This window comes from Anser anser (genome assembly GCF_964211835.1).
Source record: "Anser anser genome assembly, chromosome: 4".
Taxonomy (NCBI): domain Eukaryota; kingdom Metazoa; phylum Chordata; class Aves; order Anseriformes; family Anatidae; genus Anser; species Anser anser.
The window spans coordinates 2,178,643-2,203,638 of NC_139724.1; the positions used below are offsets into that span (position 1 = coordinate 2,178,643).

Sequence of the window (24,996 nt, forward strand, 5' to 3'; positions counted from 1 at the left end):
AAAAAAGGATATTTACTGCTTTTATTAAATTCCTTTGTGTAAGGAGAATACATCCACAGTTTACTGATTTAACAGAAGTGCCGTAAGTCTCTAAATTTGTTCCTACCAGCACTAATACATAGTCATTTTTGTAGTCTGAATTGGTTACGTCCTACTGCAAAAAGAAAATGGGGGGCATTGTAGCAACAGTACTGTGCAGTGCTGTTGCTATGGACATGCTTATGCAAGGTTTTCATAAAATTGATTGATATTTGGAGGGTGCTAGAGAGGACAGACAAGCCATCTGAACTATTTTCACTTCTAAACACTTTCAAACAGCAAAGAGCCCAGGTTGCAGATGCCCATGTCTCCTCTGTGCATGTTGATGCTGGGGTGCTACCTCAAAAGCACTCTCAGGCCAGGCATTCTAGCTATAGTACCTGTCCTTGTCCCAGGGCATGACATGGGTACCAAAGTGCCTCATTAACCACCTCCTGCCCCCTTCCTCTTAGTAGCCAGACATATAGACTATAACTCCCCTTTATTCTCAGCAAGAAAAGAATCAGTGGTGGACACAGAAGACCACAATCCTGTGCCAGGCACAAATACCTGACCTAGATTTATACAAGCCCCACTGAAAATAATGTGGACTACTGCCTGGGCTAGCTTCTCCCTTTGTCCTTGCTTTGCCTTTTTTTTTTTTTAATTTGTCAAACATTTCATCATATAGCTTTCAAGGCTGGACAACTTAAAATCTCTCTCAGATTAATTTTTTAATCGCTTCATTTCAATTCATTTTTATTTATTCATTCTCTGGTTTTATAGTCGATAATCCCCTGGTCATTTTGATCACTCTGCAGTTCTAGCACCAAAAATATTATTTTCATAGAATACAGGAGAAAAACCTGAAGGGAAACATCAATATGTTGACATTTTGCTTTGTTTTTCTGTCACTAAAATCATAAATATTTCTACTAAAGACCAATAAATAGATTCTCCTATCAGGCAGGAACCAGGATCATCTATTTCAGAGTTTGGTAAGTATTATCAGAACACCAGTATTAGAAAAAAATTGATAAATCATCAAAAGCAGCAAATGAAGGGAAATGTTTCTTTAGGTTATATATGTATAATATATATATACATATATATGTATATATACATGTATATGTATATATATACATATGTATATGTATATATACATATAAATATATGTAGGAAATTTTTATTAATTTTGAGTTTCAGCATTTTGCCAGGATTTCATTACTTTTGTCCACATTTCATTATGAAGACTGTTCATGTGCTGTTCCTCATTTTTAGTTGTTCATATGTAGTTTTTACTACTTTACAACTTTTAGTTGTTCATATGTAGTCTCAAATAGTGTCTTTCTTTGTAAACAATGCAAAGTTGATTGCTAAGTCAGACTTCGAGCTCCAACATAGCTGATGACTCCAACATTCTCATAGAGCACCAACAGAATCACCAATGCAGTTCAAGCCAAACCTGTGCCTAAATCAGATCACAGCACAGTCCCTCTGCATGAGGCTTTTTAAGCCATGTGCTGGCTAGTGGTGTAGTCGATATATTTATGATCTTAAAAGGCTGCATTTTCAAGGAAAGATACTAGCCTTTGCATGGATATAAGAATTACAATGCTTGTAAACAGAAAGAATTTAGCAGAACAAAATGCATTATCTTTAAACAAACAAGCCCATTACTATCTTTAATAAAATTTGTTTGCTGGTCTTCGGTGAGATACTTCAACTGGCATTGAAGATAGAAAACTTTCAATGACTAAGTCATTATTCAAGATGTTTTTCCTGTTTGCTAGTTGCCAAAAGTTACTGATATAGGGAAAAAAAGTGAAGTAAAATGAGTGTTACTTATGGAGAAGTTAGCATTCTCATTCAGCATTAGCTTAGAAAGAACAAATGCAACTGTTCAAAAATAATGGATGAATTTTGTTTATTTTTATTGTAGTACATGATTAATGAGCTGTCAGAGTTAAGACATTCATTGACATGTTTCCGTAAGCTTGTTTAGGTAATAAGCCTTAAGAGATGAATGAAGCATGTCCTGCCAGATTTGCTGTGATGATTTCTTTGTTATATCTAGGGGACATAAAAGATCAGTTTGTTTAAAAAAATCTTCTCATTAATCAAATCCTGCCTTATGCTGTGGAAATGCCATTTTGAAGAGAAGCACAAGTGAACACCACAGAAGTGGTCAAATAAATTATGTAGGTTCAGTTACATTGATTTCCCCAGGTGGCAGGAATTTAGTTGCCAAAGATGTACCCCCAGAGACCAGTTCTCTGGGGATTAACAAAGCACATTATGCAATAACCTTTATACCAGGTTAATTGACCTAAGAACAGAAAGCATAGAAATACTTGCATTAGTCTGATTAGTTACTTTTCATGATCCTTGCAAACAGCAAGAGAACAGTCTACTCTGGACACAAGATATCCTACCGATCACGCTTTCGTGTGGTGTCACATAGGAAAGAGTAGCTGAAGACAGTTTAGCATCACTCCTCAAGAACTTCCTGAGGGGGGAAAAAAAAGCTTTCTCAGGTGCAGTTTCTCCTTTGTAAAGAAGGATGATTGTGGTCAGCCATGAATTTATTTAGTTTGTAGGATTTCTGTAACAAGGAGTGAAAGTCTAATGGTCACAAGAAAATATTTTTCAAAAGGTGTTCTGCACTGTACTTCAAGTACTTTAAAAGAATCTTTTCTTTATATATATACATATAAATGTTTATATATATATAAACATTCACTGAATTGAGCTCTGAACTGGACTCCTGAGTTTACTTGCATCTCACTGTATATAGCAAATTACTTTCTCCACACCTGGAGAAGCATCTAAGTTTGTTCAGATATTCAGTGCCTGAAAAAATCAGGTAAGACTTTTGAAAGCAATGGGCATGCATTTCAGACAGAAAACAGCAAGAACTGGATAAATATGGCAAGTATCCTGCTTCACCAAGCAGCCAAAAAGTAAAAAGAGAAAGCAGTCTGTGCTAAGTGAGGGTCATCCCTCTGGTTTAAAAAAAAAGGGCAGAATTGTGGCTTTCCTGACTCCTGAGATATTGCATCTAAAGCCACAGGGACAGAAGACACTGCCTAATGCTGTTGTATATTCTGAGTTATTTGATGAACTCCCGAAACATGGTACCTGCTGATATTAGGAAATCATTTGGATGGCTTTAAACAACTGGGGAGCTTGACAGTGCTAAGAATTGTACCCTAATGGTTGCTCCAGCACTACTGAAAAAAAGTGAAAACAGTGCAGAAGAGAAGCTGTCACAGCTTCTTTAATGACAGCCTTGGGTTATTCATCACTAACACCAGTACCAAATGAAATCACTGATTAGAACTGAAGTCCTATCTCCTTCTAGGTTTCTTTTCAGTGCTGTCAGGAACAGAGGTTTCTATTGTCTGAAGAAAAAGGATAGCTTACAATACAAGCTGTAAGATTTCATATCACTGTCACATGGAATAAATTTATTGGGAGCCATTTCTGGACTGTCATATCAGTAGGAATTTGCCAGGAAACAGTTTTCCATCTTTCTTTCTGACAATTTTCCTTTCCATGCTCCTGTTCCTTAGATGAAGTCATTTGTCCATCTTATTTTGTACTGTAATATTTTGACAGATCTAAAGGGTTTTGGCTAGTAACTAGATTTGCTAGTTTTCAAATACAAAAATACACTGACTTGTCTCTTTGCATCTCCTCTCTCATTTGCAAAGCATAAAAAAAGACCAACAATAATGAAGATAATTTTCAGTTCCCTACAAAGGAGCAACATGAAATCATGATTCTCTCACTGAGCTCTTAAACACCCAGATCACTTGATTCATGTTTTTGTTTGTTTTTGTTTTTTGTTTTGGAGTTGGTTTTTTGTTGGTGGTGGTTGGTTGTTTAAAGCAAGGAACATAACCTGAATGATCCGTTTGCACAAATAGGCTTTCAAAACTGAAACAGTTATTGTAAGGTCATCTGCAGTGAATCCTGAAGAAAGATCATAAGGAATTGAAGTGTTTATAGGGCATAGGACCAACATAACTGGGTGCAAAGGCTACAGTTCTTATCTTGACCGAAGTCTAGGCCAGGAATAGAAAATTTGAATCTAACTTAACTGCTATTTCTGCAACATAACCACCATATAATGATGCTTATTAAAAGCAGAGTCCATCTATATAAATTGAAGGAGAATATTTATAATTTATAAGGTAATAGAGGACAGTGGAATATCTTGTCTTTCATTTTTAAGCTAGTAATGCTCATCCTTGCCAATTAGAAGTGTTGCATAATAGGTACAGTACAGTTCATAATTTAGATATGTGTTTACTTGCATTGTAATAAGTTTACTGCAAGAATTAAGTTCAATATTATTGGATAATTAATGTGACATTGACAAAATAGTCTTTGTATGCTTGCATACTTTACTTAGCAAAAACATGATATACGTCTCCTCCCAATGACCAGATGTGCAATAAATCACAGCAACGATTTAATTCTGTGAAAGAGGAGTTAAGAATTGACAGCACTAAGTCAGGTAATGTCATGCAGTTTTTCTGAACTGACCCTACACACATGCACAATGGCAACACCTACACCAGACAAGGTGTCTTCAGTTCTGGAATTGAGAAACCAAGGACCTCCGAGAATAAAAGGCTGTAAAAAAAATCAGCCTCTCCTTTACTCAGGCATTTTGGCTGAATCCTTATATGCAAATACACTCACTAATATCACCAGTATTTGCAATGGGTGACTTTCATTTTCTGGCAGGGGAGAAGTAATGCTTTGTAGTCTGTGGAAGAAAATATGACTTGGCACAGCTTTTTCTAAAAATGTTGCCTGTTATGTGAAAAATCTCATCAAATATAAAGATCTTTTATTGAAGTCAGGCCTCTTAAAACACCTGTCATGCATGGACATGTACTCAAAGCCTCATAAAGGAAGACCAATTTTATTTTTACTATTTAGTTATTAAAGATGAGGAAAACTTGTACTGATTGGGTTAAATATTTGTACAAATGAAGCTGCTCCAAACTTAATACTTTTGATAAAGTTAGTCTCAAGAACAAGACCAGATTTGTTCGCTGAAAGATTAGGTGAAAAGAAGCTGCAACAAAAAAGCCACCAGAATCAATTCTCAGCTTTTACAAATCTGCTGTATGTACAGTTCATGCATTAGACTATCAGAATTAGAATAAATGAAAGCTACAGATAGACTACCACAATTTTTTCCTACATTCATACGTGCCAAATGATCAGAGACTCTCACTAAAAGGGAAGTTTTAGCCTGCTCCTTTGAGAACCATTTTGACTGATGAACGGATGCTCTGGTCCAAAGACTTCTGAGAGGAGAAACCCAAGGGCCCCCTTCTGGCTGGGAGTCCCGCTGAGCACACCAAGGCAGCACTTGCTAGTCACAAGCAGCTCAGGCTAGTTTTGCATATCCTACTACATAATAAAAATCTGTAAATCATGTACTCAAGGGCTTACATTGTTGCATTATAGCTACATTAGGATGCAGAAGCAGATAATAGGATATCATCAAACAGACTGGGATGTATTTACCTATAGATGCCAGTAAACCATGTCTGGAATACCAGAGTGCTGTATCAAATTGACTGGAAGGGTCACACGTTTTGCTTTGAGCAAGATCGTTTGAAGTCTGTTCATAAGAAAGCAAAAGCCTTAGAGCACTTGTGGTTGCTGTGCTCCACTCAGCTTCAACTCTGCTGTACACAACCACATGCTATCCAGAAGGGCTGTGTGCGTGTGTGTAACTTTTTTTACCCCTTGGTATAACCTTTTTTTTTAAAAAAACAGTTTAGCTTATCACATGTTGTACTTCAACTAACAAAAAACCACCAAAACCTCAAGTTTTGTTTCTGGTCCCATGTGCCTGGGTACAGGAAACCCACGTTTTGGAGCCAAACAGGAAGCAGTGTCGTACAACACAATGAGCTGCGCAGCACCACACACCTTGGATAATTAAGTAGCTGACAGTAATTGAAAATAACCCTGCTTCTTGCACAGTAAGTACCTTGTATTACTGGTTGATGTATTGTAGCTACTGACACATGACAGAATAATTTGTCTTTTATTCAACTCCAACACTGAATTATTGGAACTTGGAGTTGTCTGTGGCCTAGAGGGAGACATTGTGCCTGAGTTTCATTTGCTGTTATTGAAGGCAAGAGGTTTATAAAAGTTAATGAAATACAGCTAGCTAAGAGACTGCAGTGGGTCTGAATCTCAGAAGAAACAGATGCCTATCATTATTACACAGGGCAGCAAAAATTCATCAGTCTTTCCAATCTCTGATACAATAGATAATATTTAACATTTTTATAGCAACTTCTGCCTTTGAAGTCATCTGATTAACTGCATGAGTTGTTAAGTTTCTGCTCTTTATATTGTAAGGCATACATAGCAATCTTACAGTATAAGCAGGTACTCTGAAATGAAGACAATAGAACTGAGGTTTTCAATATCCTCATGCCTGAAGAGACTGTCCCAGCTACAATTAGGACAATTCATAATTCTCAGTTAGCTTAGAGATGTGTCCTACACCATACAGTTGGTAGGGGGATACAATCTTTACCTGACTACACAAAGTGCAAAACATTCCAGGGAAAAGAAACTTTGACACTTAAAAATTTAATCCTGTATAAGACATGGAAATTTGTATAATCCTAGCATAGAATGAAAACCATTTTGACAGAAAAAAATAACATTACTTTATAGCTCTGTAAGTGTTGAGCCATCAGTAGAGGACTGAACACCTGTTTACATGGCTTGGTCGTGCAGTTTTAAAGTAAATCTCACTAATACTTTGAGAAAATCATGATGCTTTCTGGGATATACAAAGATTAAAATGTCACTGAAAGCATCAAATTTTTGAAGATGCATTATTACTGATAATGGCTAGATAACTTTCCCTTATTACTAAGGAAGATGATTCTGTAGCAAACTATCCGTGAATGTCTGCATAAACAAGTCTGATTATTTTTCTTTAAACAGTAAGATTTTCTACCAGCATAACTTTGTTGTTCAAGCTTTTTTCTTTTAAATGAAACAAAGAAAGAATCACTGACCTTGAAACATTCCCTCCCATTACAGCAGTTCCTCTAGCTTTAATGTAAGCCTCCAATGTTACTGCTGCTTTGGAAGCAGCTTACACTGCACATTGCAGCCACTGCTATTCAGGCTGCTCAGCTGGTTGCTGAGCTGGGGATGGGAAGATCAGAGGGGCTCCAAGGTAGTTTTTTCTTCTCCCCATCTTTCATACAAAACCATGAAACCTGTCTGTATAATATGTAAACTGCTGCTTGCACAACTCAGCACTGTCTGAAGTCTCAGGGAAGATCTTTTCCTATAGTGCACAACACTAAGCTGGTTTTCTTCTCCTGAACTTCACCTCCTTCAGTCTTCCCCATGCACTACCTCCTCTATGCTCATCACAGGAGAGCTGCTGCTGCAACAAAACTCAATCCTTTCTCCATTCCCTGCAGACAGGCTACCAGTTTTCTAGCATACAGGCAAGAAGTTGCATGTTACAGTAACTCTTGCTGTAGTTCCTTAACTTTGTGGAAGAGCGGATATAAGCATCCCTGATGGGAAGACGGAATGAGCAATAGAAGAATAACTGAGTGTGTTAGAACTAAACGAAGGTGAGAGTAAGGGAGAGAGTGTGTGAGAGAGAGGGGAAGGAAGTGACTGCGCAACACCTCAGGTGAAGTTTTCCTGTTGCTTTTGATTTCTGTTAAGTTATGAGCAAAACTCCTCTACAGTTAAAGAGAGATCCCTTAAAACACTGCAGAGTAAAACCCATATAACCCTTTTCTCATTTATCCCCTGGTGAGCTCTTAATTCTTCTGCAGGCTGATACTACTGTCATAGCCAGTAAGAAAACTTTGGCTACCTTTCTACCCTTGTGTCCAATTGCAATAGTTTAAGATCCTCAAATGCATTTATGGCTCTGTTTCTACCTTCAACTTTTCTTCAGCATTCAAAGCAGCAAGATCTCAAGCACTGGGGGGTTTTAATTTGGGGGCTACTGTTTGTCATAGCAGGCATACTCCCACCCTTAAGAAAATTTAGAGGCTGCTCTCCACCCGACAGCATTAGGCCTTAAGTCAGTATGAAAATGTTCATTACAAAGAACATCCAAGGCAAAAGCTTTTTATAACTTGCAAGCTTTCCAACAAGTTAACTGCACGTTAAGTGCAGAAGTGATTTTTTAACTGAAAATTTACTTCACTTAGGAGCAAATAAATGAAGAATAACTTCACTTAGTATTTAATGTTCTATGAACTATTTTTTCATAGTTATGCCGCACTGCAGATTCCCTTGGTACATAGAAGCTACGCTTTCCTCCGTTAAAATGAAATCTTACTCCTTCCAAGGGAATACAACTTTTCCCCAAAATAAGCAGGATTAGACATAATCCTGCAATCATACCACCAAGAGTTAATAATTCATATTAAGTACAGTTGTTGGAAAGTTTTGTCAGTGTCTATTTATAAAAGACTAAACACCATATAAATCTATGAAAATGATTGTATTGATTGTATTAAACATTTAATAATCTATACTTCATACTCAGTGCTGTATGCACATTTGCCTAAGAACAAGTGTTCTGCCTGTAGATACCTGCTGGTTCTGCACTGGTGGAGAAGTGTGACTAGGGAGTCAAAGAGGTTTCTGAAATAATGCTTCTTCTCAGTTGCTCATCCTTCAATCCTTTGACAAACACGCCTATAAACTATTTGCTGCCTTCTAATCTTGTCCAACGGTTTTGTTAGATTTTGTTTTGCTTCTGCCATCTCAGTTTTGGCATACTTGTCCCAGGTGTCTAGGTTCTCCTTCCTCACATTTCCCCTCCCACCCCCGTCTATGGAAAAAGATGGTCCTCATGCATTGTGAATACTAATAGCGAGCTCTGAAATCGAGACTCCTCCTGTATACTTCTTAGGTGTGGAAACCTTTCTGTAGCTGTACAGAGTTTTGTACACTCTTAATGCTTTCAAAAATTTTGTAGGTTAGAACATGCTCAAAGCTGATGTGATGTTCAAAATTATTTTTCTGCTAAGCCAAGCACAAAGAAACATTGAACAATGCTTTTATGCTTTTCACATTATTGAAAAAATGCTGGTAGTGTTCAATCAGCAAGATTTACCTCTCAGAACAATAACTTCAAAAAATCTTCCTGCAATGCAGGACACCCTCCCAACGCACACTGCAACTTTGGTATAGAAACGTGCTTTCTTCAATGATGAAGTAATCTGTTGATTTTCTTTGGAGTACAACTACTTCCAACAAAAAAGGGGGGGGGTTAGAAAGTTTAGAATGAGACAAGCAGGTTTAAATTCAAACTCAGATGTTTAGTTTGGTGAGCAAATTTTTGTAAAGCCAAAGTAGGGTAGTTTCTGTAGAAAATAAAATGCTTCAGGTGCTCCTAACAAATACACACGATTGTGTCTTTAGCAATATGCTCAAAGAATTTCACTCATTCACCTCAGGGAAAGGGAACAGAGGTTTTTCTGTTCTGAAGGTTACATCAAAGTCATGACATACACGTGTTTGAATCAACCAGACACTAAGCACTGAATCAACTGTAGTTTCTGCGCTGTGCACAAGGAAATGTTAATCCTATTCTGATTTAATTTCAAATGCTACATTAGTATGCAGTGGTGGACATCAACAGCAAAACCAGAGCAAACCTTACGGGGCAAGATAGCAAAACAGGCAATAACAAAGATGCTTTTATTTGCCCACTCCTATGTTCGGAGCTGCCAAGAAATTTGTCTGTTTGCACCCCTTCCTGCTCCCCTCATCACGTGCTGCTTACCTCTCACAGATATTTCCTTCTGTATATAACAACGAATGTGTTCGGGTTTTAGCCTGAACCCTTGCTACCACCTGTGGCTAATGTTAACTGACATTTCTCAGTGCTTGCTGTTGATGATAGTTTTGCAAAAGCTAAGCTGGTTGGAGTGCAATAGTCCATGCCAGACAAATGCCTCAGGCCAGTATTTCTCCTAGAAGTTCCTGCTAGAACAGCCTGTCATTTTCAAGAAAGATAAGTACATTTTACTCCTCATCTTCTTCCCTCTTCTCCCCCTCCCTAGAAGAGCTTGTTTCTTCCATACAGAAGATCAAATACCTATTTTTGTTCAGCTATAGTTGGATTTCCATACACATGCAATGGAGTCTGACAGTGTGTGATAAAGGCTACAGATGAAACTAGTTTTTATGTCTACAAACATTCACCTAAATTCAGAAAAGCGGAGAGATTTTTCTGTTTCTTCCTTTAGAGGCTTTAAGCCTACTTCCATTAATTTCCCAGAACACTAAGCTTTTTCAAAAGAAATCCATCTCCATAGAACATATGACATCAATATCATTTGCAATTGATCGTCCCAGAGAAAAGATGAGGATCTAGTAGAATAAAATTGTGTGATCAGCATTGTCAGACAGAGCTGCATTTAAGCTGAACAGGTTATATACCAGTTAATGCTTCCCAGCTAGATATGGGTTCCAGTTTTTCAGGACGTGATCAGTCCTGAAAGAAAATTTGATGTGTGGAACACAATTGCAGTAAAGCTGCAAAGCAATGGGTACTGACAGTTCACTGCTCTTTTCTTCTCATTTCTGCTTTCTCCTCTCACCCTTTCCCTGCCCTCACACCCCTACTCATCCCACCCAAGTCAAGCACAGGCCAAGCTACACCTCTTAACTCTTGTTGAGGAATATGCTGGCTCCATATAGCACTTCAGTGTCTCCTTCCATTTTCAGAAAACGAAGAGGAATCAACATTTTAAAAAGCATAAGAACTCCCAAGAAAACATACCATCCCTCTGAAGCCAAAACATCTTTTGCTACATTTGACTGAAGTTTTTCAAGGTAGAACACAGCCCTGGATAAACCAAATGTTTCTTTCTTTCCCACGTAGGCAGATACCTCATCTTAACTTGCATTTTAGAACTGGAAAGTGTTCAGGAAAGAAGCCATCTAGGCAAATAACTGAGAATATACTTGAAGATTAGAACAATCTCTTTCCAGTTTCTTTAGAAACTCCCCACAATTGTTTACTGTAGATTTTCCTTCTGGTTCACGCTGAAGCTAGAGTAAGATAAAAGCTAACTGATCATAGCTACCTAAAGAAAAAAATAAATGAAGAACTTGGTGTTTGGAACAACATATAGGCAAGATCTCTGAACCTAATGGTCTCTAAAAGTAACAAAGGTGAAGCTAGGTCAGAAATCAAACTACCAGTAACATTTTTCCCTGGTTAGAACTTGCACACAACCTCTGCAGAGGTTCTTATTGCACTGGTTTTTGAATGTTTCCACACCAGGTCTGTGAGGCAGACATTAGCCTTATAGCTTTTCTGTACTTTGCTCATTAATTATCTAAGAAATAGCTTTCCTACTTTCATGATTAAGCTTTCTCAAAGCATCTGGCTTTTCAGTTTTCAGAAAGGCTAAAACCAATGCTTTTGCCTTCTTTATTGACTTTTTTTTTTAAAACACGTCATGCATATACCGTAGTTTTACAGTTATCTTTGATAACCCCTTCTACCACTACACATTCATGCCTGGAACATCTTTTATTCATAATTTAATGCAGCTAGCCTCACTGGAAGCTGTTACCTCTTATCTAGCTGGTAACAAACAAGATACAAAGGTCCCCTTAAGACTAATGTAGACTTATATATTCATTTGCACATGGGAGGGCTAGCAGGTGACTTCACCTGAGGGCCAGCAATGCAGGAGTTAGCTGCTATCCTGCCACTGAGAAAAAGACAGCCAGGTTTGGTCCTGCTGCGGACTCTACTACAGCTAGAATAGCCAGGAGCAGTTCTGCAGGGGAAAATAAAGGGTTCAAGACCCGGTGGCTATCCTATACATACTTCAGATTGATCAAAATGCATTTAGTCAGGCATTACCATAGACCTTCTATAGACATGACAAGCTAGAGGAATCTAGCTGGTAAGTTACAATACAAATTTCATCAAGAAGGCATTTTAGAATAATCTCTAGGCTATCCCTGTTTATTGCAAACACTGGAACAGATGCATTATCTGTTTAATCTGACTAACAAGTCCTCCACTACCTTCCTCCCAGCTCTCCTGTACCAGATGCATGGTTTGAAAGAGGAGCCCCCAGTCTCCTTCTGGAAGGGGCTGTGGGGGTTCCTCCAGCTCTGAGGCAGATAAGCATGGGAGGCGACAGAGCTGCACCATACAGCCCATCAGTGTCAACATGCAGCAACAAACTGCTTGGTGTTCTTGGAAGCCTCTCCTGCTTCACTTCTGGCCTCAGGTAGGGCTCCTGAAGCTGGCCAGAACTGAGAAGGAGGCATACCACGGACAAGAAAACACCTTTTATTCTCTGCGTGGTGTACAGGGCTCAGTATTTCCCCCCTAGAAACACACTGCAAAGCCTCTGACCTTGCAGTACAGTGCTGCCACAACTGAGGCCTTTATCCGATTGTTTAAGTACAGGTTCTGACACCAGCCCAGTATTAGCAGGCAATACACTTCAGCCTGTCACAGCATATACTTGATTTTTCAGGCATTTTAGACATTTTTTAAAAATGTGTTTGTCCTTTAATAGTTTATTATTTGCTGTTGTGTTAGCCACAACATTTAAAATACTATTTATTGGGCAAATATTAATGGAAACGAGGAACTCGTAGCAAATAGTTTACATAACGAAACAGGTAAAGGTGCAGACAGAGCTAACTAGCCCACCACTGACCAGAATTTGCTTTCTGAAGACGAAGCAACTTTAAAAAAAACATCATGTAGCAAACATGCTTGGAAATAGAATACTTTAGATAAAGTGAACTTCTACTAGCTCCCAGACAGAGGAATACAAAGTAGCTCAGACACTTGCAGAGAAGTCTTGAAGAATACAGTTCTCTTCAACTGCTCAAGTCCTACACCTAATTTAACTGAAGGAGATTTTTCTACGCATTAAATTTTCAGTTACTATAGCTTTTAGACTGCATGTTACAGGGGAGCACTCATGAAAGACACTCTGTACAGCATCATGTACATTTATTTTTTATATTAAGCCATTGAAAATCACTGATGCATGAGTTTTTAGCCAAATTCACTAGGTGCCAATGAAGCAAGCCTCCCTGCGCACAGAAACAATAGGTGTTTTTTGTTCCTCAAGGGCAACCAAGGAAAATCTTTAGGTTCAACCTTACTTAAGATGGGAAGCACATGAAGTTGTATGACATGCCTTTCTCCATCACCGGTATCATTCAGGCAACATGGTGAAAGAGCTGTCAGCTCCCATCAGTAGATTATTTCCTTTCCAGAGAGAAACAGCCTGCTGCAGTCCGCTCAAGTGGTCTCCTCTCACCAGGAGAAAGAAAGCAGGGGCCAGGAGGAGGCAGAAAAGTTTCTTCCAGCAGTTTTCCCGGGCAGGGATTCTGGACATTTTATCACCACCTATAATTGGGTCAGTTCAGTCAATACTTTATATTCTGACTCTCAAAAATGTATCCAAAAGGGAGAAATATGTTTTCTTTATCTAAAGATTCATTTTGCTGTATCAAACCTGAGGCCTTGTCCCAGCTGTACATAAATCTTAGAGTACAAAGCATGGTTTGTAATAGGCTCTGACCAGGGGAAAGCAAAGCTGCTTTGAATGAGACCTGGTAAATTCAAGAGGCTGCAAGCAAGCCTGTGCAGCCCAAATCTTAGAGGGTTCTCCCCAGTGTCTTTTGAGCTGATTTAGAAGCCTGACTCCCCAACGCGTATGTACAAAGAAGGTTAGAAGCCTTTACATCACAGGAGATTGCGCTACAAAATGCAGGGCACAAACACTTCAAGGCTCCCAGATAGGTTTTTTTGACATGAATGTTTCTTGTACTAAAGAACATTAAAACCTCACTGTACATTCTTGCATTATTTTTTTCCCCTACCATACACCCAGTGACTCAGCCTATTACATTTACGCTGTAGTGTAATTATGTAACATTAGCTTTTCTCAGAAAAAGAAATAGTTATAGCCACCAAACAAAACAAAAAGCTCTTCCTCACTAGCAATACCAAAGCCTATTTTCGTCTCTGATTACAGAGATTAGTTCTCACTTCCTTTTTCCCCCCCGGTTGCTGTTATGGCATTTGACCTAATTCTCAGAAGATAGGCCTGAGGCAACAACAACAACAAAGTATTCATAAGCAGGAGTACTTAAACAGACACTTATATGCCCATATACAGAAAACACAAGCTCCTGTAAGTAAATTACGAAAAATATTAGCCTTAAAGATAGACATGCACCAAACAGCAATGGACAGGCAGAAGCCAAATATGAAGTTACTCAGTTGAGACAGGTGCAGTTTGATGTTCATATGCAGGTAACACACAAGCAGGCATTTTATACAGAGTAATTTAGAAGACACCACAGAAAAAAAAATAAAGAATACAGCCCCAAGCAGCTTCAGAATTACCTAAAATCATAAAAGCTTAAAAGCAATGTAACTAAGGGTTCCTAAGTTATTTCTTATCACAAGCCTTATCCTTTTTCTAATGCACATTTGTTTTTGTTTGTATGAAAATCACTTTAAAAAAAATTTCAGTATAACCGTTCAGGTTTACATGATAGCAAATGAGGTGACACTAATAAAGAAACCAGAATAAGGTAACCCTCAATCACTTCAGATAAACAAAAACCCACAGAAGTCTTCTCAGGCACCTCCTTCAAGCATACTCAAACACCTACTGGTTACGCACTTCAGGGACCGTAGTTATCTTGGGAAAAAAAGGCCATCTGCCCCATTACTGGAGGTTATACAGGAAGCCTGTACTAACCAGGGGACAGAGGGAGAAGCAAGCAGTCTGCCCAAACATACAAATTAACCTCTCCCTCTCAATAAGTTCAGTACCTCATACTCCGTTAGATGCATTTCTAAGATAACCAAATATTCTGAAGAAACTCATTGAGAAAGGATGAGCCTGTGGCTTCGGCACAGCACCTGCTTTGGCTTACAGGGAAGCTCACAGACAGAGGAGGCACTACCAGGGCAGACATCTCCAAGAGAAGCTGACTTGCTGTCCCCTCAGCCAGGCCCCTGGGCAGCTCTGAAAGCCCCTAAGCTGCAGCAGCACAGGGCTGCACCCAGCCAGCTCACGACCCCAGCGTGTGCAGCAGAGAGGGAACCCACAGCACCCTACAGCAATCCGTAACATCTCTTTCAGGCAAATTATCAAAAATTCTAACCTGCTAGGCCAACAAAACACCCATACCTTTAGCACTGTGGAACAGGCTGCTTCATCCTTGCTTCTCCTCCAATCATCTCACACCTCGTTCCCTCTAAGAAAGCTATTCTACCTAACACCTGGATTTTTGTAAGAGCTGCTCCTAATTGTCTGATATCCTACAGCTGGGGCAGATAATGAGCTCCCACTGCTGGGACAAGTAGCAAGGCACCTCAGCAGCCCAGGTTGCCGCTACTGCTCCTCTACAGGGAGAAAAAAATCCCACCACCTGTGTGTGATAAGGGCTGCACTACTGGCATTTCAAACAATACCTTAGGTTCCCCTCTTCCAAAATGATTTGATCTGGAACAGTCAATGTGTGAAGTCTTCTCTGAGTGTGTAGGTGGAACCTTGATCTTTACAACATCTTTTATGTCAATAAATGCTGCTCTGTGCCTGCCCTGAAGGACTATTTTGCAGGGACTAACAGCCCCGGTGCTGAATGCTGATGGCTGCATGAGGATTGCCAGGGCTGAGTTCATCTGGTCTCTGCACACCAGGCACTATCTTTGATAAGATTTGTGCAGACCACCCAGCTCACCTTTCAGCCTGTTTTTCTGTATAGCTCCGAGTGTCTGACTCTGTGCTGCAAAGCACCTAAGCTGCACGAGCAGAATACTCTGATAAAATATTAACAGGAATGAAATAGTCAAAACGCTTCTCACACTATCCTCTAGTTGAGGACTTGCATCTAAATGTTTGATGTCACAAGGGGATATTTCTCGCTCTGTAAATGTGTATAAGTCTTGTAACACTAAATGAGAATACGCTCCATAGTGTCACGCTGACAAATTCTTCAACTGTCCATCAGCACAAAAAGGAACTGACTCACAAGACCAAACCAGAATGCAAATATTAGAAATTTCTAGCTGCTAGGAAAGAATAAATATCACAGAGAGAATCCCCCTGCCACAACCTGTTCTTCTATGAGAGCTCACTCAGGATGTAGTGCAAAGTCACAAAACTTCCAGTTTTTGTAAGCAACTTGCCATTTTTGTGTGTGGTAAAATTCCACAGATTTATTCATTTATTTAGGTTAAAACAGGAAAGAAAGGGAGGATCAGATAAGTGCTCAGATGACTGTCACACACACACACACAAAAAGGAGGGACTAGTAGCATGTAAGGATTTTAATTGGTCCCTGAAGTTAAAGGTTTACCAACATGAATCATGTTACAGACATAACAGATGCCAAAAAATTTTGAGCTTGTAAAGATAAAGTTGCAAAAATTATTGGTAAATATACAGTAGTGTGGCCAGCTTTATAAAAATGTTTTAAAACTAAAAAGGGCAATAACATACGAAGAGAAGCAACATGGGGATAGGAAAAAAAAAAAGAAAGAAAAGAAAAAAAAAAAGGAGCTATTTAAGATGATAGGAATACTGACTACCTTGAGGAACCGTTTATCCGATCTCTCACTTTCTGATACCCAAATCAAAATCCTGATGACCTGTACCTGTTTGCTGGTACCCATTTTTTTTCTATATAATCTTTAAAGTTATTTGGTATCTATAGCCCTCTTTAATATGCTTTGTATTCTGAAAAACAGCATCAAAGTTTATATTTACTGTTGTCCTCAAAAGACTGAAGTGACTTTCATCATCCCCTAGATCCTTCCTGAAATGTTTAGATTTGTTTATTTTGTGAAGTTTATATATAAGAAATGCACTTTCTCCTCTGATGGGGCAGGTAGATTTTTAATCTAATTTTTCCACTGATACCTCTCTTTGAAATGTTTAGTGCTAGAAATATCATTTCCTGGGTTATCCTGATTATTTTTCTGTAGGTAAGTTTTCTGTCACTCCTAAAACTTTATCATAATTACTTGCCAGCTCCTAAAAAACAGGCATTTTTATACTGCCTTTGTTGGTCATGACAAACTTTAGTCTTGAATTTGTCAGAGTGGGGTACATACCTGGGTACCTGACTTTTTCCAGTCACCTGTGTCTCAAGCATCACAAGCATCATTATGGACTTGTGCAAAGACACCGACCCAACCTGAACCTGGGAGCCAGATCCATTTTGACAAAACCCCCAAATGACCTGGCTGTCAGGGCCTGGCATCTCAATCTGAGGGAAGAGCTTTGCTAGAAAGATGCCCCACGCTAGCCCACAGGTTCCCTTCACTTACAACAATGTTCCTCTTTTTCTGTGACTTCCCCCATATCGAGGGTATTTACAAATTCGCCCTGTCTGTAATACAAATTGTCTTTCAAGCACTCCATCTTTGTGAATTATCTGGCTTTGTGGGCACACTGACACTGGCTGAGTCTTTGAGAACTTAGTCTTGTATCTTAGGCAATACCACCTTTCAAAATGTTTCAGATTCATTAAATAAATTCCAGCCATAGATTTAAAATTATATTTCTTAGATCTTTATATCATAATGTCATTAGTAATAACAATATTTCAAATCTCACCTCTTACAATCTTATCTATATAAGCTCAAAATAACAATAATCTCTAATTAATGTGTAATAACTAGTAGCTGATTGCAAAAGGATTGATAATTCACTCTGAGAAACTCTAAAAGCCTTTATGCAGCAAAAAGCATCATAGCTTTAATAAAGATTTGCAGTATTTGCACCCTGCAGAACTTGGCAAGTTGTGACATGTTTTCTACTCTGTGTTTTGCAGTGCTTTGCACGCGGACAAAAAGGAAAATTATTGCCTCATTCTGTAAATTCCATCTTGAAAATCTATAATAGAAAGAATAAAAAGGATTAAATAGGAAAAAAAAAACCTGAGAGAACTGTGTTGTGTGAAGGTAAGAAAAATTAGATCCAGTTTTACAGGAAAGATTTACCAAACTTTCAATCAATTCTTTTCACGGCAATTACCAGCACAGTTTTTATGAACATTTTTAAGATTAGTTTTTGTCACAAGGACCGGACCATTTCTTTAGAGATAAAGCTGGTGGGATTAAGAATAAATCCACTACTTTGAATAATGCTTCATATAATGAATTATATGAGTTGAGACTGAGTAACCTCTGTTAGAGGTAAATTTAGCTCAGGAAATACTGCCTACCCACTTTGCAGAATCGAGTTCAGTTACATTAATTTTAATGCGTTACAGCAGAAAACATCAGACTTGGCTTTTCCAGCAAAACATGAAAAGAAGATTGCACGCAATGAATGTTTCACATAAGTCAAGTTAATTCTAGCATTGAGAACTAGCTTTTTGTCGGTATGATGTGCAAGAGTTAGATTTCAGCCTGCACCGCATTGGGTATTCATGTATGCAAGGAAACACTCCATTAATCAGCTCCCAGTAGGCCTCTTGTTTATTCCTGTGTTATAGTGTTTTTAACAGCAAATTTCTAAGCACAGTTTTCTTTTGGTCTTCAGAACACCACAGTCTGCAAGTGCAACAGGAGTTTAGGGGATAACAGTAATCGGTGGAAAAGGTACACCAAGTGTAAATCCACATTTGTCATATAGTTGGCATTGAAACCTCATTTAGGTGCCTCATTTATAGGATGTGACAATTTCAGCATCTTAAGAGTTGATTTACATTATCACTATGTACCTCAGAAATTTTTTAATTAGCCTTCTTACTAAGGTAAATTGCTTAATCAACTTTGACTCAAATTATTTACAGTTTTAATAGATGGCAACATGTGGCTCCTCTGTTCTGAAATACAAGGAGAGGTCTAGCATACGTGAAAGTGATTTAAGTGATTTTGTTAAATTTATACAAGTCTATAGGTCTCAGGTATGGCTTTAAGATTTTCTTCATCTAATTTTATATTGCTTCTTCCCATTTTACTGTGTCACTGAGCTCAATGAAAAGTGGTTCTGTTTTGCTCATGTCATTTCAGGCTGAGCACAAAACGTAGTGAAACGCATGTAAATAGAGGATTTTGCCCCTTTTTCATGACTCAAAGCTTAACTCATAAACAGCAGTAAGAAAAAGCGGACTGAGTTCTTGTCATTTAATTCCCAAGTGGCTCCTCTATTGTTCAATTAATTTTTTTTGTAATTGCAGAACCTGGTAAATGACTTAAATTTAGGCTGTTTGACCAGATTTTGTGCTCTTAAATTTAGATCACTGACTTGTTAAATACATTCCTTTCCATACGTCCAGGAACTGACTGGCTGTTAATCTCTTTGACATGATAATTATGCTTGCCATTGAGTTTACAGCTTGTACTTTGAACAGAGCACGTCAGAGTGATACCTACTCAGAGACCTTTTTGTAAACCAAGGATATAGTTTAGGTCTATGATATTACTGGTATATGAACCACTGATTAAGTACTGCCATGTCTTGGCACGCTGGAGGCCACTGACTTGGCTTTAGCAGTGGCAACAGAAGTATGCCAAGCTATAAGTCTGTGGCACGGCATAGCCACAAATCACTTCCGTGTTCCTGAAGATGCTGAAGGATTTAGCATGAAGCTGCTTGATCAGACTGGCTCTTTCCTCAGGTTTCTTTCGGTCAAACAATGCCTTGCACACTCAGCATACTATGCCTTTCAGTACATAACCCTTGTAAAACTATCCCTTTACCTTCATTTTCAACAAGTTAATGGAAAGTGGCATGGAAGTGATCAGGGTTTTAATTTTGTGCCAGTGTTGATCAATGCGGATAATGCATACACATTTGCTGTTGAACTCAGCAAAACAGAGATGGAGTTTTCACCCTTAACACTGATAAATTGTATCTTGGTGGTAAATAGGATGCACTGCATAAATTGACTCCCTCTTGCACATCTAGGAACCTAGGGGAATCCTCCACACAGAAGGTGCTCATAAATATTAGAGAAAGTATTCTCCATTAGAGTATCACGCTAAGTGGTACTCCTGCTGCTGAAACGATGGTGCTTTTAGCTTTTTTATTGATGTTTTGCTCAGAGGTTTCCCACTTTGTATCCCATGTCCTTTGTCATTCACCAATACTTTGTTGTATGAAATAACCACGACATCCCGGGGGATATAAATCAATTGCACAGGTCTTTTTCTCTTCTATCTTGCTGCTTTTCTAATGGGATTGTCTCATTTGGACTCCTGAGTCCAGGTAGGCACAAGAAACTTCAAGTAATTTCAAACCAGAAGCTGTAAAATCTTCCAACAAACCTACTTATTTAAGAATATGCATCAGTTACTACCGCCTAAGAGAAGATAAAGGAGGGAATAAAAGGAAAATATACAGGATGATCCTATTTCTTGGACAAATAGAATAGTAAGTGTACGTTTATTTTTCCCAAAGGAAAAAGATATCAGAAAAAAACAGATTTTTTTTACCTTTTCACTCAGAACTACATAGGAGGAGATTTCGGTTTCAGAGGACTGCTACTGTTCTACTGAAAAAAAAAAAAAAAAAAGAAGTTCAAGAGCCATCACTCTATGTCTCTGAGCAATGTATCCTAGTGTCAGGCTCTACTAAAAATAAATAAATAAATAAATAAATAAAACACAGATATGAGATAGTAAACTCTGAACTTCAGCTATAGAGGAAACAGAAATGGCTTCCACAACACAGCAATTCTGCTCTATGGGTATTAATGTAGATGACAAGAAAAAGCAACATTTAAAAGTTCAGAACTGAACTTTTCTTGCCAAAAGTATATTACCTGTGAGAGTAATTCAACACATTTTCAAAACATTATCCTGGTCTCCACAGTGGGGGGGGAGGGGGGGGGGGGGCGGGACACGAAAACTAGCAATATATTCTCAGCCCACAGGATAAAATTTACATTTTCAAATGTAAACTCCAGCCAGTACTGGGACTGTCTGGCATAAAAGCATATTATCTGGCTGTAATGCAAGGTGACTTCATCGTCATGCAAACCATTAATATTTAATTTAGGCACGTATGGTTAGCAAATATGTAAGTGTATTAATCCTTTGCAATCTTCTGATGTATACAGCAGCTGTGAGATTTGATTTGAATTGATTTTGCTGCTGACTCTGGTGACCTCCAATAAAAAAATTTGTTGCATTCACCGCAAAGTGATTTATGATGGCAGGACTCTCTATTACATAAATAGTTTCCAATGCATTAGTCAGAAATCCACTATCTTACTTCATTAAACCAACAAAAATAATCAATTCTTATCTGATTTACAACTTTCTTATGCAAGGAAAAAATATGCTACTTTTATGCCAAATGGAGTTAAAATATAATATGAAATGTCTCTACCTCAGTGTGTAAGTGCCACTAATGAAAATCAGAGTCCACATTCAAGATTTTAGCTCTGATCAAATTCTGGGTTGCACATTACAAGAATTAAATGCGGTACTTTAGCACTTACAACTAAACATGCATATGCATGTTTTGATAATAATTGGTGCTGAGCATTAACACTGTGCCATTTTGAAGTTAAATAGCCACCTAGTTTAAACTGAAGGCATTGCTTAAATACAAGCATTTTACAAATGTCATTAGGAGACAAAGTCATTACTAGCAATACATTAGTAACATACATTTTATGTCAAAACACCCTGAAGCACTTTACCGTCTGTATGCATATGCCTGTGAATGCTAATATGTGCATGCTACTATTATACACAGGAATTGCTTCAATCATTAGAGAAACCCAGATATAACATTTGGTTTCTATACATACAGAGACAGAAAAACACATCTGCAGAAACAATGCACTTTGTTATTTAAAATGATAGATTCACTACTGAATCTATGGCTGCTTATTACAATGCAGAGACAATAGTAAGGGTTCTCAACCAACTACTACATGGATAATTCATCCATAATTCTGCCAGAGTGCCCAGTTCGCAACAGACTACTATCTTCTCAGCCTAGTTTCAAAAGGCAGAAAGAGTAGGACACATGATATTATTTCATCCTCAAATTCTAAAGGTTTTTGAAACTTCAAGTGAGACTGTGACACTGACAATCAAAACTATGATTCAGAAGCACCTCTGATTTTTGCTGTCTAAACCCAGAGGTATGTAAGCCCCTCTTTGTTACCTCCAAGGATCTAAAATACCTAAGTGCAATCCTTACAGTTCCTTCGGTCCTGACAAGTCGGAACAGCTCTCTGTCTAATTCAGATCTAATCCAGAAGTTAAGCACTTGTCTCTACAAAGCAAACCTGATCTAACATGCAGCCTGAACTTCATTTTGCTGAAGAGAATTTTGAGAAGTCATTATTTAATCCATAATGCCATTATTTAATCCATAACATACAATGTTCAGTTCTTGGTGCAAAAGGCAAGAAGCTATGATTTTCCTCTCCCACATATGTATTCCAGTCACTAAACAAAGAACACATTTTCTTTGCCTGTAGCCTCCCTCTGGTCCATTTACTTGGATAATGATTTTGAATTAAAACTTCAAGGGATTGTTTGGTCATTTTTTATGGTGACATGACTTCCACATTCACTCGTGTTTAAAGTGTGGGGGAAAATGAAGGTCTTAAGAATCTCGAGCAGAAAATGAAAATGATTGTCTTCTGTGCCTGAGTGATTTATTTACTGGGTTATTGGAAAGGGGTGAGAAGGAAAGAGATAGATCCCTAACCTCTCCTCTTCCTTTGGCAGCTATGCCTTACAAAGAAAGGAGTGAAGTCATCTCAGTCCTTCAGTTTCATGAATGGAAGTGGCACTTTCTCGAGGAGTGCCTTGAATATGACAAAACTCACTATCTCCTGTACTTTGGATAGCTCTCAGTAGCTGTGCACTGGCCAGTCTTACCTCAGGAGACTTCTTCCTCGGCATGCTGGCTGTGCTGAATTCCTGTCTGAGGGAAGAACACCATGTTACTGCAGTGCTGAGCTCATGCTCACATTTCTCTGAGATATAAAGCACAGGCAAGTCTTCACTGTAACCTTGCACTGTCTAGGAAGCCTAGACAACCTGCATAGGCTCTGAATGCTAATGCAAGAGCCCACTACCCAAACACAAGGCATTGTGGAGTCCAAGCTCTTTTTAAGATTCAGTGCAAAGATGAATGATTAATAGCAAACCCAAGCCATGCTTGAGATTCTGCTGATACACATACGTCCCTGATCCTCCTGTACTGAGATGTAGTAACAGGTCTTGCCTGCTGCTGTAAGGATCTACATTTCTGTAACACTATCTGCATATATGCGGAGTACAGCTGGTAAAATCATGTCTAAGCCAAGGACAGTGGGCTGCTTCTGACTGTCTGCATACCTGTATCAGGCCCAGCAGGAATCACCTGCTTGACTTTCAGCAAAAATATTCAGCTATCAACATCTGAGCTAAGGGACCAGCTCATGTAACTATCAGTTTCTGGCATTCCTGTTCTTTGTTGGCACAGGTTATATACATCAGTGGGAGACTATTATCAACACACTGCTAGCATTACATAATTTGCCAGATGAGCTATTTTTGAACAGTTGGGACTGGCAACACTTTGATTTCTGTGGTGTCTTTTTTCTGTAATGAACTGCAGGACTCTCTATAGACACCTGAAATATCATGGGACAGACACAGGAATGAATCTGTCCGTCTTTCAGACCCTTGAGCTACATCAGCAACTCTACCAGCTGCCAGGAACTAACAAGCCCCCCCTCTCCCTCTGAAGCAAAATATCTGATCTTGATCACAAACTCTATGCCACACACCACTAACAGAAAATTCAGGAAATATTAGATAGTTGGGGGAGGGGAAAGCACTCTGAGGTACCTGAGGTATTTAAGAACTCTGCCTTCAGTTTCTGTTCTCCCTGTCTATGATGCAGCAACAGGAGGGAAAGGATAAAAATATTTGTATCAAAGGATTTTTCTTTTCAGAAAAATATATATTATTGCTTTTACTAAAGGAATTGAACGTGTTTTCAGTTCTTCTAGATATTTCAAGCATATGCACACCTACTATACCTATGGACTTTTTCCATTTGGTATATTTTCACCAAATGGTGAAATGTTGATATACCATTCAAGAGTTCCTACTGTATTGATGTTTCTGGAATTAGAGTTTCTTTTATGCAGAGATGAAGTTCCTTTCTGATGTTCCCTAATTCCAAGGTACCTACAGAATTCCATTGCAATATGCTATGAAACCATCTTCATAAAGATAGTTACAAAAAACTACAGATGAATACAGGGAAAGAAAGGGAAAGAGAGGGAGAGCACAAAACCAGAGTCCCTTATAATAAAATATTTCTCTTAGGCAAAGAGATTATTTAGCCTGATGCACTGTCAAAAGATTTTCCTGTAAGACTGGCTCATTATTTTTATGTTAACTTCATGTACAATAGAAGGTATAATACATAGGCCAGAATTCCTCATTTACTCTCTTCTTATGTGTGTCTCTGTCATTTTGACTGACATTGAGCCATACATACATACATACAGAGTACGCATTCCTCAATGCCATACAGCAGGTGTTGAAATGGGACAATAATACTCTCTTGATTACAAGGCATTTGAGGAGTGGACCAGGTAAAAGCACAGTTTGTAAGGGCTGACATCTGCAGAAATATCAAGTCAGGACAGGAAATTAGTTTTATTTTGGCATCCCCAAATTTCCAATTTAAACCTAGTGCTGAATACTTAAAATGAAGAGCAATGACACAAATAGTCCCCAGGACTCTTTAGGCAAAGGCTGACCAGCTGTTTCAAACATAGCTGCCCAAGGGCCATTAAGAGGGTAAAGAAAAAGGAAGTTTTTTAACTCCTGCAAAACGATTTGATTGTTGCTCATCTGGCTTTATTTTTCACTGATGATAATCTGTACTTGGGAGTAATAAGTGCTGCATGAGCTAAGTGCACTTGACT

General features: G+C 38.5%; 1 protein-coding gene across 3 annotated transcripts in view; it reads left to right on the forward strand.

Moving 5' to 3' along the window:
• The first annotated feature begins 2,582 nt into the window (after window positions 1-2,582).
• The window catches only part of LOC310898570 (bifunctional heparan sulfate N-deacetylase/N-sulfotransferase 4), a 163,814-nt gene continuing 141,400 nt past the window's right edge, over window positions 2,583-24,996 (forward strand). For 2 of the 3 annotated variants that reach the window (XM_083833818.1, XM_083833820.1), the window contains exon 1: window positions 2,583-6,035. The gene's annotated coding sequence lies outside the window, so the exon portion shown is untranslated. Of the gene's footprint in view, window positions 6,036-10,800; window positions 10,909-24,996 lie in introns of all 3 variants that reach the window. The other variant, XM_083833819.1, reaches the window with a different exon arrangement.